Consider the following 6,000-nt stretch of genomic DNA (forward strand, 5'->3'; position numbering starts at 1 on the left):
ACTACATATCCCATGAGGTATTGTAAAACTCTTACATTCACAGACATAACTAGGCATGATGGGAATTGTAGTTCCTGAACAACTGGAGGGCCATAGTTTGAAGACCCTTGGTGTAGGGGATGGGGGCAGTGGCAGTGTTGGGGGAGGGGGGATGGGATCAGTGGCAGTTCTGGGGAGGATAGGAAATGAGATCAGTGGCAGTGCTGGTGGTGTTGATGGGGTGAGTGGAATCAGTGCTAGTGGTAGTGGGGGTGGGATCTGTCCACTGATGGTGGTGGGGGGGATGGGATCAGTGGAAGAGGGATGGTGGTGGGGAGGATGGAATGGTTACACTGGCACTCACTCGCTCTCAATATCTCAATACTGACATGGCTACTACTTGGAGAAATGGGCGGAGAGGATAGGTGGGCAATGCGCTGTGCCAGTGACAGTGAGTGCTCACGCAGCCACAGCGTACTACTATGTTCCGACTCCCATGATCTTTTCCTCTAACTAGAATCGGCGGGCGCCCCCCACAGTATGCCACTGCACACTGATCATTGCCTAGAACCAGCGGGTGGTAACAGGCAGGTCCACCCACAGTAGCGGAACGCCAGGGCTCAGTCGCAAGTGCGACCTTTGCGACCCTGGTAGTTCCACCACTGACTTGAGAGAACTGTCAGAAATAGCAGGCCTAACAGAGGAAATGAGCATCAGAGAGTGTGGACATGCTACGTATTTGGCTGGGGATATGCTGTAGAACAGTGGTCCTCAACTCCGGTCCTCAGGGCCCACTAACAGGCCAGATTTTAAGTATTATCTTGGGGAGATGCAGACTAGAGTACTGCAATCACTGAGCAGCAAATGATATCACCTGGGATGTATTTCAGTTATGTTGCAAATCTGGCCTGTTAGTGGGCCCTGTAGGCCAGGGTTGAGGACCACTGCTGTAGAAGACAATATTGGGACCATGCTACATGAGGCTAGTAGAGATCAGTATTTTAACCCTATTTATTGTTCCCACTACAGACTGCTGAGGTCCGAGGGCCACACATCATATACCAAAGGGCTACATGCGGTCCTTGGGCCTCAAGTTGGGCCCCAGGGCTCTATGGGGATGGCGGAAGGCAGTAGAGTTGGATTACTAAAGAAATAGTGAAGACTTTCTCAACTTTCTTACCCCAGAGGAACCTCTAAAAAAACCTTACTAAAACCATTTTTTTGTCGGGCAATGGCAAACATGGCGGTTACAGAGGTGGTCAAAATGCCAACAATACAGATAACTAAAAAGATCATTGGTGTCATGCTGCTGCTCTGCCAAGTGCCATTGGTCCTTCATCTATGCAGGCACCATTGGATGGGAGGTCAATCAGCCACAGCTCAAGAAACCTATGGAAATTTCTGGAGGAACCCTGGTTGAGAATGACTGGAGTCAAGGCTTTCCACAAAATGTATGTTAGCCCACAGGCTTTTTACAGGTTTTAGTATAGCACCGACAATTACGCAGCACTTTATATACTGTATATTGTACATTCAAATCATTCACTGGCCTCCAGTGGCTTACAGTCTAAGGTCCCTATCTCACATCCAAACACATGGTGGGGCAAATTTAGACAGGAGCCCATTAAGCTTTAATTCAACTAGTGGGTTGAATGAAAAAAAAAAGTCTTGATTCCTCCATCCACATACTCGCTGTGGATGGGGGAATCCTCCCTGCTGAGCCTTTGCATTCTCATCAGCTGTGCCAGCCAGAGCCAGAGGAGCTGATCAAGCGGCACAAATCCAGTTGTGCAGAAGTGGATCAGTAGATCAACATTTGTACAAACAGCCTGCCCATAAACAGATTGATATTCGGTCGATCCCAGCTGAACCGGCTGAATTTCAATCCATGTATAGCCTTAAAGTGATTCTAAAGGCTCAAGGTTTAGGTGAAAACCTTCTGAGTGCAGCATCCCCAGCCCCCCTTATACATATACGTACCATGAGCCCCATCTCGATCTAGTGATGTGCACAAGAGCAGCGACTCTCCTGTGTCTCTCTCTTCTCATTGGCTCTCACAGCAGTCAATGCTGTCAATCCTAGCCAGTCAGCCAATAAAGAGAGAGTGGGGCCGGGCCGAGCCACGCTCTATGTGTGAATGGACACACAGAGTGCGGCTCGGGAGCGATCCTGCTCAAGTGCCCCCATAGAAAGAGGTTTGCTATTGGGGGCACTCGGTAGTGAGGAGGTGCCAGGAGCAGTATTGCAAACCATTGCACAGAGCAGTTAAGTATAAAATGTTTTCTCTTTTTCTTTTTTTCTTATTCTTTCTTTTAGAATCACTACAGTATAGCGATTGGAAATAGTCATTGTTGATTTTTGATTTTTTTATGCATCTAAATGTCTCTTTTGAGCATATGAGTACAGGGCTGCCATCCCGGGGGGGGGGGGGGGGGGGGACAGGGACAGACCATGCACATGTAGGGGGCCCGGGCATCCCGAGGGGCCTGGCCGCCCATGCCCAACCACGAGATTGAGTTGTTGCTGCTGTAGTAACTAGCAATTACTAAAGCAGGAAGGCCACAGAGTAAGCCGATGCAGCCGAGGGGATGTCTCTTTGCTGGATTGGACTGTCTATTTGCTGAATATATGGAGATGTCTCTTTGCTGGATTGGATTCATTTTCATAAATTAAGTTGTAAAAATGTTAAAATAAAAGTGGGTGCACTGAAGGACTCAGTGGGATGCCTAGTGGGTTTATTTGGTGGGACGGCCCTAGGGAATGTTGGTTGTCAGGCCCTGAGGTGCCCAGGCCTAAAGCTGTATAAGGGGCCCCAACATTTCTGATGGCTGCCCTGTATGAGTATATCAGAGCATATCAAAGCAGAGTCAAAAGAAACACATTAAGCTGGCCATACATTAGTAGACTTTCGAGTGAATGTCTGTACAGCAATTCTCAGTACATTCAAGAGCTGGACGGATGTTGTCTGAATGTGTTATAAAGTTTCTTTACAATCAATTGTGGAATGAATGGAAAACAAAATTTCCATCCTTTCGCCTTTGAATTTTCTCGTTGAAAGTCCATTTGACCCCACTAACCATTGGAAAATCGAACGAAGGTTCTTAAAGTGATACTAAAGTCTTGTTTTTTTTTTTTTTAAATAACAAACATGTTATACTTACCTCCTCGGTGCAGTGGGTTTTGCACAGAGCAGCCCGGATCCACCTTTTCTTTGGTCCCTCTTCGGCTCTCCTGGCCCCTCACTCCTGTCGAGTGCCCCCACAGTAAGCAGCTTGCTATGGGGGCACCCAAGCCGAGCCGCAGCTTTGTGTGTCCATTCAGACACGGAGCTGCGTTTTCGGCGCCACCCCTTCTCTCTCCTCATTGGCTAACTGGTTTTGATTGACAGCAGCGGGAGCCAATGGCGCCGCTGCTGTGTCTTAGCCAATCAGGTGGGAGAGTCCTGGATGGCCGAGGCACTCGTGGACATTGCTGGATTGAGAGCAGGCTCAGGTAAGTGTTAGGGGGGATGCTGCACACAGAAGGCTTTTTATCTTATCTTTATCTTAAGATAAAAAAATCTTCTGACTTTACAACCAATTTAATGCAAAACATTTCAAAGGAAATTCTACCAGTGTATGAACAGATTTAGACTGCCACTTAAAAACAATTGTTTCGCCTTGTTAAAGTGGAACTACTCTGCACCTGAGCACCACAAATCAAAAATGTAATTCATTTTTAACCATTTGCCGACCAGACGCCGTTGTTTTATTACGCAAAATGACGTACATGTACGTCGCTTCGTGTAACAGATAGTGGGGGCGCGTGTGCACCGCCAGAGGCATGCACATGCGCTGATTGGCCAGAGGGGGAGCCAATCAGCGGACGCGATGTCTACCGGGCACCAGCGATCGCTCCCCATGGAGACAGAACGGCGGTCTGCTAATGTAAACAAGGCAGACCGCAGTTCTGTCACAGATGAACACAGGGATCCTAGATTCCATCTCTTCCCCGAGTAAAAGAACCTCACACAGTACACTAAAACACTGGCTAGGCACACAGTTAACCCTTAAACAAGGCAGACCGCAGATCTGTCAGATATGAACACAGGGATCCTCCGTTCCTCCTATTTAGGAACACAGGTCTCTGTGTTCATCCAGTGAGCCCATCCCCCACACAGTTGGTAAGCACCCCCTAGGGACACACTTAAACCTTTGATCGCCCCTGGTGTTAACCCCTTCCCTGCCAGTGTCATTAGTACAGTGACAGTGCATATTGTTAGCACTGATTACTGTAGTAATGTCACTGGCCCCCTCAAAAGTGTCAAAAGTGTCAGTTAGGAGTCCGATCTGTCCGCCGCAATGTCACAGTCCCGCTAAAAATTGCTGAACGCTGCCATTGCTAGTAAAAAAAATAAAATAAATAAATAAAAATGACATGAATCTTTTCCCTAGTTTGTAGACACGATAACTTTTGCACAAACCAATCAATATACACTTTTTTTTTTTTTTTTTACCAAAAATATGTAGCAGAATACATATTGGCCTAAATTGGTGAAAAAATTAGATTTTTAATTTTTTTTTTTATTGGTGAATGTTTTATAGCAGAAAGTAAAAAATATTGTTGTTTTTCTTTTCAGAACTGTTGCTCTTTTTTTGTTTATAGCGCAAAAAATAATCAAATGCCACCAAAAGAAAGCTCTGTTTGTGGGGAAAAAGTACATCAATTTTATTTGGGTATAGCGTCGCACGACCGCGCAATTGTCAGTTAAAGTAACGCAGTGCCGTATTGCAAAAAATGGCCTGGTCATTAAGGGGTTAAAATCCTTAAAGCGGAGTTCCGGCCTCAAAAACACCTTTGGGCCATCCGCTTGCTTTAATTCCCCAAAAAACAAATGGATAGTCCCAATTTTTTTTCTTTACTTACCTTGTTATTGAAGAAAATATACTCACCTTCCTTCTACTTTCTCCCTCTGCGGACACGGCTTCCGCCCTCTCTTCCTGCTTGCGTTGACTCCTAGGAGCTGAACGTCATCGCTCCCAGGAATCAATGCGCCTGCACCGGCCCCGCTCATCACTTCCGGTGCAGGCGCGTCATACCCTGCTATACAGCTTCTGGGCATGCCCAGAAGCTGTGCAGGGATGAAGAGGACACGAAAGAGGACACCGAAGAGGACGCTCCGGCTTCAGCTGCCCACACCTGAGATGGCAGCGCTGGACAAGACATTTTCAAGGTAAGTATTTCTTCTAAAAGGTAAAGCTATTTAAAATCTATTACTGTAAATGTAGGCTAGTATTAGAAAACAAAAACTCATATAAGCAAAAGGATATAACAAATTGCCCCAAATAAATATGGATATAAATAAATACTTACAAATGGTAAGGTTATAGATTTTAAATAGCTCCTGAAGAGTGGACCACGAGCCACGAAACGCGTAGAGCTTATGAATAGAAGATATACTATTTGGAGACTGACTACACGTTTATGATATACTATATTTATGATACAGTTATTTATTATTATGAAATGTATTTATATGAACTCATTTACCCCATGTCTTGTTCTTCATCTGTTTATGTCTATATTTACTATCCATATCTGTATTTTACACTTTTGTGTCAATCATGAAACATCCAATAAATTATTGATTATCCTATGATTTCATATTCTCTTTATACTTAGTACAGTGACTGACCCCACAACCATTACCTTCATTCTCTTTGCATATTCATTAGGGATGGAGGTCAGCCACTGCGCATACCTCAGATCATATTTTTTCTTTTTTAATACTGTGATTCAGTCTATAAGGTGAGTTTACTGCTAAAATAAATGTAAAATTCAAGACTTGAACTTCATTCTCTTTGCATGAATCACAGTATTATATTCTTATTATTATAGAAATATAGTAAATAGAGCGAGAAACCTGCAGGTAGAAGGTGGCGACGGCCATCTTGGTACACCCAGTGCTGCTCAACAACAAACTGGTTATATAGTGAAATAGACTATGTCACTCGGTGGCAGTGAAAACGTCTATTTCCGTAT

Source organism: Pelophylax lessonae, assembly GCF_965119305.1.
Source record: "Pelophylax lessonae genome assembly, chromosome: 8".
Classification (NCBI taxonomy): Eukaryota; Metazoa; Chordata; class Amphibia; order Anura; family Ranidae; genus Pelophylax; species Pelophylax lessonae.